This window comes from Erithacus rubecula (genome assembly GCF_903797595.1).
Source record: "Erithacus rubecula genome assembly, chromosome: 8".
NCBI lineage: Eukaryota > Metazoa > Chordata > Aves > Passeriformes > Muscicapidae > Erithacus > Erithacus rubecula.
This window is the reverse complement of record NC_136659.1, coordinates 15,763,235-15,776,729: the sequence shown is the minus strand read 5'-3', so window position 1 is coordinate 15,776,729 and position 13,495 is coordinate 15,763,235. Positions and strand designations below refer to the sequence as shown.

The window sequence follows — 13,495 nt, the reverse complement described above, 5'->3', positions numbered from 1 at the left end:
AAATATTTAAACTCTTATTTTATGCTGTGCCAAAAATTAGGGAACAGGTGCACTTAGGTGAGCTGATTGTATCTTACTGTATTTCTAGTGAATTAAACATTGTTCTCTCCTTTTTCTTGACTAAGTTTCTGGTGCCAAAGCTATTTTTCTACTTTGATTGATATACAGATATAGTCTCTAATGATTTTCAATGACAATTCCAGAACAAGAAACTCTCACTCTCTCTCTGTTCACAACCCTCAAACCATCCTTTCCTTTGTGTTGACACGATTTTTTCTAGGGACACCCAGGAACTGGCTGAAGAAACTGGATTTCAATTTAAAATAGCACTGAAAAAGTAGATAAAAACTAGGAATATGTTGATCTGAATCTGTTCCCTATTTTTCCTAACTTTAAAAAGAGAGGAAGAAGCAGGTGTGGGTCAGGAAAATCAGCTGAGGACAGAAACCATCTAAGCATCATTGCTGAAATAGAAGAATATGAAACTGCACTGTTACACTGTACCAGGAATTTATTTAGCCAGTTAAAGAAGTAATACAGAGCTTGGGAGCTAAGGTTAAAGTCCTGTTTGCCATTAACTACAAAGCAATGCAAAGAGAGAGTTCAAGCCAGTTTTTGAGTGTGCCAGTAGTTTCTGAAAGGTATTCATTAAACAAAGCAACTGAAGCAACTGCAGCAACTGTAAGTACATTTCAAGCAATTACTAATTTTAATGCTATTTTCTTGGAGAATTTTTCATGCTTATGGTGAATTTATTTGGTTTAAGGCTGGCAGCAGATTATTTTACTTCACAGCTTTATTAATTATATGTTCTTTCTGTAGTGCAATAATGTTGGTTTTTAGCAGGCTTTTTTTCCCCTAAAAAAATAAATATTGCATGATAGAATTACCCACCTGAAACTAACTTTCTTTTGTGGGAGAAATTTATGTTTGGCTAAATTTTGAAATACCTAATATCATCCTAGGATACCTCACAGTAGAGTTAGAATCCAAACTAGCAAGAAAGAGGTGTCTAATGGGTTTGGTAAGTATTTTAATTACTTCAGAATACAAAAAAACCCCAAAAACAAACAAACAAACAAAAAACCCAAAACAAACAAACAAAAAAAAAATCCAGAAAACATGGAAAACATAATTACAGATTCCTGTATCAAATTAATTTAATTGGAACACAAAATCACTAACATAAAATCATTGTGAATTTTTAAAAATTCATGGTATTCAACAATCTGGTTGAAATTCTCTCAATGACAAAAACAGTAGCTAAAATTATCCCACATTTAGGGATCTCTAGGGTAATTTCTGTGAAAAGGAAGAATTTATACAATTTCACAATATATTGTTCCAAATAGCCAGGTTTATGAAGAATTAATGCAAAATCAGCAGAATAAGAACAAATACTCTCTTTGGATGCTTTTTCCTAATCTGTCCTTCCCCTCAGTTCCCTGCTCTGCTTCTGAGCTCTTCCTTTGTGTCTGCCTGCACCTTTCCATATTTGCTGGTTGTCCTTTGCTAACATATCTACTTGTGAAACAATTCCCAGGCACCTGAATTTATGACTGGTGTCTCTTTGGCTGAGTTTTCACTGGGTATTGCCATTGCCCCAAATATCTCTTCTCTCTCTATTTAAATGTCTGTCAATATACATAGTTGGTGTTGATGGTGTTAATGACTTCAGCTTGACAAGCGGATGGTGGAGGTTCGTAAAATTTTCATTTTGACTCTAAGTTCCCATTCAGGTATTTACAGTTCTCATAAAGGGTAGTGCCCTGTCTTTATTCAGAAAAGTAAAAAAATCAGACTTCCCTTCTCTGTGTACTAAATCTACAAGGATCTGAGATAGGGATCCAAAGCTGTCTTAGAGTTTCATTTTGTCATGTATCACAGCAGCTTCCAAGTACTTGCATTTAGAAGGCAGCTTCTGCTCTCATGCAGGAGCAAGTGGGCAGGAAGGAGGCAATGCAAGGAGTCTGATCTTTTGCCACTTTTGCTTAGAATTGGAAAACTTATGTTATCACTTTTTTTTTTCTGCAGTATGGCTAAGCCTAAAGACTTAATCTAATATTACATCCAAAGTTATATTATAAATATTATTTGATTTGTTATTTTTGGAGCCTGTATGACAGCATTGGTTTTCATTCCAGATTACATCTAAAATAAGAAAAAGGCAGACAGATTTCCTAACAAGTCATATCTGTTTATCATCAGTTGCCAAGAAACTGTACAGTAGCTTAGAGAAATGGAGTGGCTTTTTTCTATGGCTTATGAGTCCAGACCAATGGAGGATTTTAAGAAAGTGGGGATCCACATGTCTTGTAAAATTTATTTCTTGGAAATAAAACTTTGGCTTAAATTTATTTAGTGCTAAACGTAACACAGCATGATTTTTCTAAGACTAAAATCCTTAAAGAGGCATCCATATAATAATACAACCAGAAATTGTTTTCATGTCTGTAGCACCCTTTCTCCATTCATACAGCTCTCTATCTATCAACTACAAGGTTTTATTTGCTTGTATCTCTTAGAGACTACAAGAGAGCCTTTCCTGTAGTATGATCAGCTAGCTATCATTGATTAACCACAAATTAGAAGATATTACTGATGCTTATGTATATAATATTTCTGAGAAATATCTACAGAACAATGTTTCTATAGGAGCTTTGTAAATATTAGCCCAAAAATAATATACAATATTATCAGCTTATTAGCACAATGCAATCATTGAGTCAAATTCTTCACCACAAAAGCATGCAGGTAAAAAGATCTGAATATAGGTCAGCATTTGCTCTGCTATTTTCAGTAATTGAACCATTTCTCTAACTGTAGAAATAGAGAGGAACCATAAAGAGACAAGAACTTTTCTTTCTGGCAGTGTAATCACATTTAAATCTCAGTCAGTATCAAAGTTAATCAAAGGAACAGGCATCACTACAAATATTAACTGTAATTTTAAATACTCTGCAATAAAATCTGCAGTTAACTTTCACAATCTTTCAAAATATAGCTATGACACTGGAAGAAGTTATGTACATGCAAATGCAATAGCTAAACCTAAAGCTATTTAAATATCTGCATTTAAGGGCTTTCTGAAACTGTTCTGTAGTATTTGATGAATAAAATAACTAAAAATTGTTTACCCCACAATCAGTTGAACCTACTAAAATAACCATGATATTAAAAACCCCAACTATTCTTCCATTAAATTTATTCAAGTGTTGTCAGAGATGACACACAGGAAACAAGATAAGTATCAATATCTAAGCAGTGTCTCCAGGAGCAAGTACATTGCATGAGGAGATGTAAGTTTACCAAAATGATTAAGCAATTGTCCCTTGTCCCTTTCATGTTCTGAGGGTATTAATATCTCTCCTAACTGTAGGGCTCATTTATTCTGGCTCTGAAGTCAGGCTCAGAGTTGCTCAGTTTGCTTACCAACACAGCTTTTATTAAATTTATAGAAATTTTTATATGGTTTTATATGGTTTTTTATTGATAATTGTTTGTCCCCTAAAAACATACTTATGATGAACCACAGTATTATTGGCTCAAAATCTTGCCTCTAGATGCTTTAAATTCTGCAGTTAAGAGCTACAGCATAAAAGTGAAGATCTGCAAGTCCATGTTCAAGATTTGGAATGGTCCAAATTTATTTATTTTTTTTTAAATAATGTTTCACTTCCGATTTGTAAAGTAAGATAGCAACCTCTGCCCCAAGATGTATATACAGAAATATTTTATTGTTCTTCCTGTAGCTGATTCACAACCATTCACTGAAGCATAGGAGTCCTCTCTTAGAGAGGAATTCTTTCAGATGGGATATTCTTCGACCTCCTGCATTAGCAACAGATAGCTGAAGTTTGCAAAATATCTCAGAAAAGGTAGCTTAAAACAATGTTTTTTCTGGGTGTCCAACACACACATTTGAGAATCACAGATGCCATGCACATGCTGCTGATGCTCCTGGACTGCAATCCCAGTTGGCAAGATCCTAGTGAGATATGACACAAGTGATGGATCTCTGGGTAGTAAATGTAGCAAATGAAACATATCTGATTCAGACTGTGGGCCCCAAAATTTCAGGCTTTTCACCAAAACTGTATTTAGGTATAGAATTCCCAAAGTATCTGCCATTAAAAAAAAAAAAAAAAAAAAAAAAAAAAAAAAAAAAAAAAAAAAAAAGCTAGGTTCTCTGCTTGCACAGTGTACCTGAAAATACATCCAATATGCCCATATGTGGGACATAATTAATCCAAAAGAACTTCCATTAGTAATAAATTTTTGGGTACAGTTCTAATAGGTATAATAATGTGTAATGAAGTAATCTCTTAAAGGAGGCCCAGATTAAACTCTTGACTTTTGCAAACAAATCAGGATGCCTCCTGATATCCCTTTCTGGCATCTTTTTGAGCCATAAAATTACTGCTCAACTTGCTTAATAATAACAGCCATTAGCTGTGGAACAGATATGATACAAAAGATATGTTGGTAATTTTGAGCAAATCAACCTTCTCTACAAACAGAAAAGGAATTCGTAAAGCACACACTCAAATGCAAAATTACAATCCCAGACAGCAATATAGCATTAAATCCCCAGCTAACAAAACTGTTTTAGACTGTTCTAGACTGAAGAGACCTACTTTTACTCTTTCTTTAATATATACCATCTTGACATGTAAAAATACATTAATTAAAAAATAGTCTTTAGATTTTTTACCAGTATGTCACTGTAGTGTGTTTGCTGCTCCACTCACTGAGTTTTAAGGGTTTCAGAGGAGGGAAAGTCAAACAGAGAAGATGGATTTTCACTTTGTTCTTTTTATTTCCAGTAAATATTATTTCCAGTAAAAGAATATAGCATAAATAAAATGTGCCAGGCTCAGTCCCTTTGAAGTTCTTACAGGAAGGTGTTATACCTCCTCACAAACTCTCACAGCCCTCACAGAATAGGGAGAACAAGTAAAAAAGGGGAGCTGTGGGCTGGGTAGCTTAATACCACATCTATCCTTAGCTTCTAAAACACACCTATGAGGCTATAGATGGCCAGGGAGTCTAAAACTTCTCTGAGTTGTGTCTGGGACTCATTCCAGAAAAGAAACTGCAGAAGTGACATGAGCTGTTCTCCCTCTTTCCCAGCTAGGCCAGTGATTTCTCTGTTGCAGGCTTATTCTTCCTGGACTCACTGAGGAATCCCAGGCACACAAACACATCATGTAGTAAAGCAGAGACATTGCTATCCCTTGTAGAACCATCAGGACACAACAGCTTAAAGATTCCAGGTAGACTGCGCCCATTGCTTTCTGGAGTGACACAGGAGGAGGCTTACTCTTAAAAACACTATTTCTGAAATGAGTGTTTGCACTTGCAAATGAGATCAGTAGAGAATAGAACTAATGAGAGAAACTTCCACATTAAATTTAATTTTTGTCAGTGGAAATTATTGGTCCAACACAAATTAAGAATATTCTCAGGATTACAAAAAATAAAGATGAAAACAGTACTGTCAGCACCAGCCCTCAGAACAATGAAGATGTGAGGACCACCCATGAATTAAATTTCACTCAATGGAGGCAGAATAAAGACTAGAACAGTGCAGTATGTTCCCACCTCTCTTTTCTCTCCAGCAGTCAAGTGTGCTTGAGGTACTAATATTGCTGTAGGTTTTAGCAAGAGACTATGGCTATAAACCAGCTTTGGAGAAAAATAATCTTTAAAAGGAAATTCTCCTCCATATTGTCATATTCATTCTTTCAATAGCCCACATCCATGTTGCATAGCCTTTCTCTAATTTCCTCAAATTTTATTTTAAAATTATTAGGAGATATCTTTCCACTTCTGTATTGACCAGTGATTATATAAAAGTATTTATTTTCTTTTATATTTTTGTAAACTAGTTGCAGCAATGGAAATGAAGCCTGATCAAAGTACTTTGTTTAGCAAGTATAAAGTTCTTCATTTGGGCAATATTACTGAAGTGCCCACCATGAACTCTAAAGTAGCTGAGAGTTTAATTGATTCCTAGAAATGTAATGAAATTAGAGTAGATAAAAAATTACATTTGTTGCTGATGCAAATGCAAATGTTACAGCAAAGCAGCTGAGGAGAATACTGTGTATGTTTGCATTTCCCCAACACGCTTACATTGTTTCTTCCAAATTTTCCAGGCAAAGCCAACCTGGTTTTGCTCAAGGCCTGGAATGCAATGAATTGTGTACAGCACCTAATATTTATTCATGCCATTGTCAAGAACATCTTTGCAGCTCCTGTCAAAGTCTGTCATTGAATGTGTTTGTTCAGCTGCGTGGCAAAACATAATACACAGTCATCATTTTTACTTCATCACCTACTCAATATTTTTCTTCTCTGATTAAATTAACTCATAAATACTGTGCTTTTCATGCCAGAAAAAAAATCTTACTACATCCATTCAACTACCACTCATTTGTACATTTTTATGTTCTTGAACATTTAGCTACTTCAGTAATTAGCTCTGAAACAATGGAAAAGCCAAACGCTTTAATTTACTGAGGACACTAGAAAATCTAAACAATTCCAAAAGATTACATATTCAGGAAAAACTTTCTGCTAAGCTAAATTTCATCATTGCTCACTATCAACTGCAGTAATAGGAAGACACAAGGATAGTAAAGGACTTAGTAAAAATATTTAACACCTCTCTGCATTTCCACAGGAAAAAAAACGACTGTATTGGAGAAGACTGACTGCAGCACAGGTGCTAAAGAATAGTGTTGAGCTGTGAGAGTAAAACCAGGGCACGTGAGGAAACCTGGCTTGACACTGCAGCTTCCAGCACAGTGCTGTAACACCTTAAATGTGCTGCTGCCTATGGGAGGTAAAGCATGGAAATTCTCTGGTGCTGCAAAGAGAACTCCTGCCCTGGAGGGCACAGAAACCACAGCTTGCAGACATTTGGCTTTGTGTCCGGGAATCAGTGGAAAATAAGATTCCCTTGGAAGGTCTCTGCCCTCTCTCTAGGCAGGTTTAATTTAAGAAGTGTTCCTCTTAAACCCATTCTTAAACATTTTCAGTGATGAAGACTCTACAGCCCTCTCAAAAAGATCAGTTTTGCCATCTTCAGACTCAGAAAGCTGTTTCCTAAGGTCTAGTATGAATTTGCCAGAGCAAATCTGTTTTATCTACCACAGAGAACGAATAATTCCTGTAAAAGGCTGCTGTAAATAAAATCAAAGGCTGTTCTCATGGCCATCAGTCTTTTTTATTCCAGAGAAAGAAATACAATACACTTCTTCCAATTTTTCATACATGTCATGTTGTTGTGACCTGTTTATTCTCCCCTGAATTCTAACTACCTTTGTGTCTTTCTAGGAGTTTGGTGCCCCAAACCCTGACACAACACACAAGCTCAGGGCTTAAAAGTCCTGAGATTGCTGTCCAAGACAGTGCCATGCAATGTGGTGTCAAACAGTCAGAATATCTGTGACCTAACATTTTCCCCCTTTACTTGTGCCCTGTAACTCTGTTCTAAGAGGAAATGAAATCAATTTGACATGACTACTTACTGATGAATTTGTATTCAACAAGTGGATGAATTTCACAAATTCATATCGGCTGCTACTTATTTCCTTCTCATCTTTTGGGGCTTAAAAATTCATCACGAATTGTGGAAAAAACTTTGGATAAATAGGCATCCAGAATTCTTTTTCTCTTACTCTCCCTCTCTGAAAGACCTGGTGTCACATTCAACGTTAAAATTTTTTTCTCATGAGTCTTTCTTCTGTTCTCCAAACAACTGCTAGCAAATGTCAGTGGTCATGATGAGATTGATTCTGGGATAATTAAGAAGTGTGTCAAGAAAATGAAAAAAATTTTTCCTGCCGTTATGTTATCCTAGGCAAAGACTTTACCCTTTTTAGCTGATGTTAATTACACTAGCCAGCTCTTATAGTTGATGCATTTAGTAGAGTCTGATCCAATAAAAAACAAAATATTTCAGCTGTCACAGCATCCTATATCCTTTTCTCTTGAGGTTGCTTCCTAGTTGCCTAACTTCGGAAGACTTTATCTTCCTGAGGACTATAATTTTACTTTTCCTGCTTTACCTTTTCCTCATCCTATGCATTGTGAGTTCTGTCACAATCATACCACCCAGGCACTGCTGCCCTCAGTGTTCTGCAGTGGAATAGTGAAGTATCTTACTCACACTCCTCAGACCTTGGCTTTCTACTGTTCAAACGTATTAACCATTTGCTCATATCCTTTCAATGCCCAAGAAAATCAGCAACAAGCCCTATTTGGCTGAGTGAAACAGGAGTTTAGATAACCCAAAATTATCTGCCTGACAATGTCTCCCTGAGACACTACATCTTTCAGGATTTGAGAGAGTCAAGGCTCAGTCCCAGTGCACACCCCCAACCACAGCACACAGGACATATGAAGACAGCCTGGAAATGTAACCAAAACAAAGGGAGTAATGTGGAATAGCCCCCCAACCAACAGTTGAGAAAGATGAGTTGTGCCTTGCCCAGTCCTGGCTGAGAGGTCTCATTAAGTCATAGCACTGAAAAGATGTCTGACAAGAATAATTTCTCTGATGAAGGCAAAATCTAAAATAAATCTGGCTCTGAATTCAAAATCCAAACACAAGGACTCTGCAGCTAAGCTGAATTCAAATTAAAACAAGCCCAGTCTTCACTGAGCTTTAAACAGAGTCCCTACACTTTCATTGTTCAATACCACAGTGCTAAGGAAGGTGAATTCTCTGCCATATTTGCTGTCCTTGCTTCAAACAAAGCAGATCTTAGAGGATGCCTGGGACCTTTGCAGCAAGTCAAAAATATCCTTTTGCTGAGGTAGAAAGCAAGCAAGCATCTGAGAAACTTGCAAAAAAGTTGGAAAACAATCTCTATTAAAAAAACCCCCAAAAATCTCAGCTCTTTTGGAAGACTGATTCACTTCAGTTCTTCCCTTTTACCTAGCATTACCAAGAATTTGCTGACCAATGCTTTTACCAACAGTTTGATAGTTAAAACACATACATTTCAGCGCCCTAGATGATTCTGGTACTAAACTATCAAAATCCTTTTCTTGCACTTCCAAATTTAATGCTTTGTAGGAGACTCTAGATGTCTTCTTTATAATCATGCACATGCTTTGATCTTCATTTTGGACATCTGAGCACATGATATCCTTCCTTGCTTTCAACCTGATTCTCCTTCCTGAAGAATCTATATCCTTTAGATCCTTTATATTAATATTTCAGCCATATGAATTTTCCCAAGTCTCTTATTCCAGTTCAGCTGTACTCATAATCAATTATTATGATTTTCTGTTTTCCTTGGTTATTTTTTATCTTTGTCAGTGTGATTATTAATAATACTCATGACCTGTTTAGTTTCTTTTCCTTGTGACTTTATCAGGAACTATTACATGTATCTATCTATTATGTCTTTTTCTACCCTCACTCAAGTTGGTGATGATTATTTAAGTGTGTGGATTTCTGCCAGCTCTCTCCCTCACTCTAAGATTAAAACCATTCTTTCCGGGCTAGCAAACGTTCAAAGATTTTTTTTTTCTTCTTTTACTGTGGGCTTAATATTTGCCCAGCAACTTACAGAATCTCACTAATATTCAAGGTAAGCTAACATCCTTCCATAGTCATAGGCATAGCTGCACATTCATCTTCAGGCTCTGGCGAAAATGAAAAATGTGAGAATTTACAGGAGTTCTACCTGACTTTCTGATCCCCATATCTCTGTCCCTGTTCCACAGATCTTTTTATCTGCCCAGGATTATTTCCAGCAGTATCTCTGTGACAAGACAGAAGGATGCAATAGAAGAGATCAATGAAGTAGATTAATTGCAGAAATAGTGATATTTTGACCCAGATTTCTGGGAAGTAGCACATTTTTAGGGACATTCAGGAGATGTTACCACTATCCTGAAGATGATGGGACTTACTTGCCACTGTTTTCCCTTTTTGGCAAAGTGTCCATGAATCTCACAGCTCTTGATGGTTTCAACTTTCCCCCCACTACCACTGAGACAGTTTTGTTGTGGTCAGAGCAGGCTTGTTCTCAATGTCAGCAGGTGGCTGCCACGGGGTCTGACACTTGGCCTACAAAATGCAAAAGACTAGAAATTCCCTCCTTCAGTAGTGGACACCATCTAACCTAGTTTACATTATCTATCTGTCTAGTTTCTTCAGTGGTGATTGTACGCATCCTGTTTTATGATAACAGATGCATCTCTGCCTGACCACTTGCAGCTTTTTTCTCTGCTTCATAGGAGATTTTAGTAGCAACCACAATCCAATCCAGATGTCTCTTCCTACCCAGCCTTCTTTGGAAGAGAATGCAGGTCACACTCCCTACAAATCTAATGCAGGACTGGAGCCAAGGCATGGAGGATCAGGTCCCCATCTGGGCATGACACTCATTTTCCTAGTTACTTGCACAAACCAGGATGTTATATGTATAAAGAATTACATTATTTGCTACACTTTCTCAGACCATATTAGAAAACCTGTAGTTTCAGGGTAGGAGAGAGAAGGAGAAGGAAGAGCAAGACAGAGGCAGCTTTAAATCATATATGTGCCTCTGTGGAATGTTTCAAGAGCCCAAGTACCTAAGTTCAGGTGCACTCTGAGGAGTTAATTGGCTGCCCCAAAGTCAATGGCAAATGAAAATCCGTGTTTCCAGGCAATGGAAACACTCCCTCTAGTCTCCACACAGGCCCATGCCAGTCAGAAGCTTTTTCCTCAGTTACTGAACAGGAGGAATGTTACCCTACCTAGATTTTTTAGATTGCTCCTTACACCTCTAGCTGGAGTACAGAAACCACAGCCCAGCCAAGAATATGTCACTTTTTGCTGCAAAGGCTAACCCTCTCTTTGTTAAAGATGGAATAGCCTGTTTTTTTTTTTTTGGTTTTTTTTTTTTTTCAGTCATATGACCAGAACATGGCTATCACCTGGCCAAAATGCTGACTGGCCATGCACCTACCACCTGAGCAGCACTCTTGACATGTGGCAGCCATGCTTTCAGTCACCAGTCATATGAAAACTGGAGGTGTCTGTTCAGCTACCAGAGACAGGGAACAAAACTAATGAGGGAAGAGCAGGTCCTCAATCGTTATCTCTTTGAAGTTTTATTACAGCAGAACTTCCTTCAAAATATTTGAGTGACTGCAGCAGGAGTACTGCAGTTCAGTGGGTCTCTGTCAGGCTCCCTCTGATGAGCATTAACATGCAGGCTTGGAAAAAACTTCTCTCCAGAGCACACTAGGATCTGCTAAACTACCTGAGACTTGCCTCTGCTAAGTGTTGTACATACTGGGGAAGGAAGACTTTTGTTACAAATTTTACAGCTATTATTTGCTTTGAGTTTTGTTTTGTTTTCAAAGAAAGGAAAAGAAAATTAATCTAACTAGTGGGTTTCAGATGTTTTACAACATAAATTGATAGGTTTTGTGCAGTTATTCTCATGTTTTTACATTATAGGATCCATTTAAATTACTCTGTTAGTTCATAGTGTTGGAAAATCTGGTGAATGCATATGGAATCCTTAACTTGTCTTTGCAACTATTTGAAGTATTTAGGAATCCATCAACTAGGAAAGAGAACAGCATATTGCAACTACCATATGGGCATTAAATGTGATCTTGTCAAAGGATAAGAGAATTAACCATTTTTTACATTCCTTGTGGACTGGATTTTTTTTTCTTTTAGAATATGAATTGTTCTAACCATGTTTTGTTTTGAAAAACTCATCACAAGGCAAGGAAATACCCAGGTTACTAAAAAACCTCAGCAGTTTTACAGTCTTCTCCAATGATTACCTAATACATGTGTCTCATCTGCTTTCCTTGTTGTGTGAAAACACACTGAGGAAATGTGTAAATGTAGTGAATTGTTCCCAACTCTTTTATTCACCTTTCAGCATGCTAGTTCCTTCCCTTGGCATTGATATCATTATGCATTTGTCAAAGACTGACTGTCACTTTAGAGCTTCTATTATGTGCAAGATTTGGCAGCACATTTTACCTTTGGGATTTGCTTATATCCTTTGCATGTTATTGTACTGCTTTGGCATTCAGCAAATCCAGTACACCCACTTCTTTGATGTTCATTCCAGCCCCTAAATGTGGAAACAATGACTGAAATTTTGGATCAAAGCATCCCATAGATGGCAAGCAACATAATTTTGTGATAATGTACAAGAACAGAAAGCAATCCCATAGCTAAAGTTTAAGCCTGTAACTGTTCTACAAATTACATACTCTAATATTGAAGAAAAGGTAAAAGAAGGGGAATGAAGAACACAGAGGTTCAGCTCAATTCACGACAATGGGCAATTTCATAATACAATTAAAAGATTTTTTAATATAAAAAGAGAATTCTCATAGAACCATAAGAATTCATGTGTTAAGAACAAAATTGAATGAGGAACGACAGTCTGACTCATACCTGTTCTAGAATTGAGGAAAAGAACTACCTTTCCATTTTTCACTGTTTCCTAAAGAACAGTAGCAAGCAGAAACACAGGAGTAGCAAAATGCAAAATTTCACCTGTGATTTAAAATAAAAGAACCAAAAGTATTCAAAAGAGCAAATTATTTTCAAAACCAGAAGTTCCATTGATATTTGTAGTGAAAATGAAAACTACTTGGTCTAGTTCATTCTAAATCAGGTCGCATTGACAATGAGTCAATCTAAATTCAGCTTCCTCACCGTTAATGTGAGTAGACACAGGTGTGCAGAATAACTGAAATATTTGGGTTTACTGGTGTTTCATTTTACGTAAACGCAGACTAAGTTAGATTAACGTAAATGGAATCTTTTATAAAATATGTGATGGGGTGTTTTTGTGTGCTAGCGCCGGGCCAGCCTGCACTGTGTGGCGGGCAGAGCAGCGGCGCGGGCGGTGCCCCTCCCGCAGGTGCGCGGTGTCTCTCCCGCAGGTGCGCGGTGTCTCTCCCGCAGGTGCGCGGTGTCCCGCCCGCAGGTGCGCGGTGTCTCTCCCGCAGGTGCGCGGTGCTCTCTCCTGCAGGTGCGCGGTGTCTCTCCCGCAGGTGCGCGGTGTCCCTCCCGCAGGTGCGCGGTGCTCTCTCCCGCAGGTGCGCGGTGTCTCTCCCGCAGGTGCGCGGTGTCTCTCCCGCAGGTGCGCGGTGTCCCTCCCGCAGGTGCGCGGTGCTCTCTCCCGCAGGTGCGCGGTGTCTCTCCCGCAGGTGCGCGGTGTCTCTCCCGCAGGTGCGCGGTGTCCCGGCCCGCAGGTGCGCGGTGTCCCGCCCGCAGGTGCGCGGTGCTCTCTCCCGCAGGTGCGCGGTGTCTCTCCCGCAGGTGCGCGGTGTCCCCTCCCGCAGGTGCGCGGTGTCTCTCCCGCAGGTGCGCAATGCCCCTCCCGCAGGTGCGCGGTGTCCCGGCCCGCAGGTGTGCGGTGCTCTCTCCCGCAGGTGCGCGGTGCTCTCTCCCGCAGGTGCGCGGTGTCTCTCCCGCAGGTGCGCGGTGTCTCTCCCGCAG

General features: G+C 38.6%; 1 long non-coding RNA gene across 1 annotated transcript in view; it reads left to right on the top strand.

The window, feature by feature from the left end:
- Positions 1-601: 601 nt before the first annotated feature.
- Positions 602-13,495, top strand: part of LOC306804144 — a 36,647-nt gene continuing 23,753 nt past the window's right edge. The window contains exon 1 of the long non-coding RNA XR_013774809.1: positions 602-681. This is a non-coding gene — a long non-coding RNA (uncharacterized lncRNA). The remainder of the gene's footprint in view (positions 682-13,495) is intronic.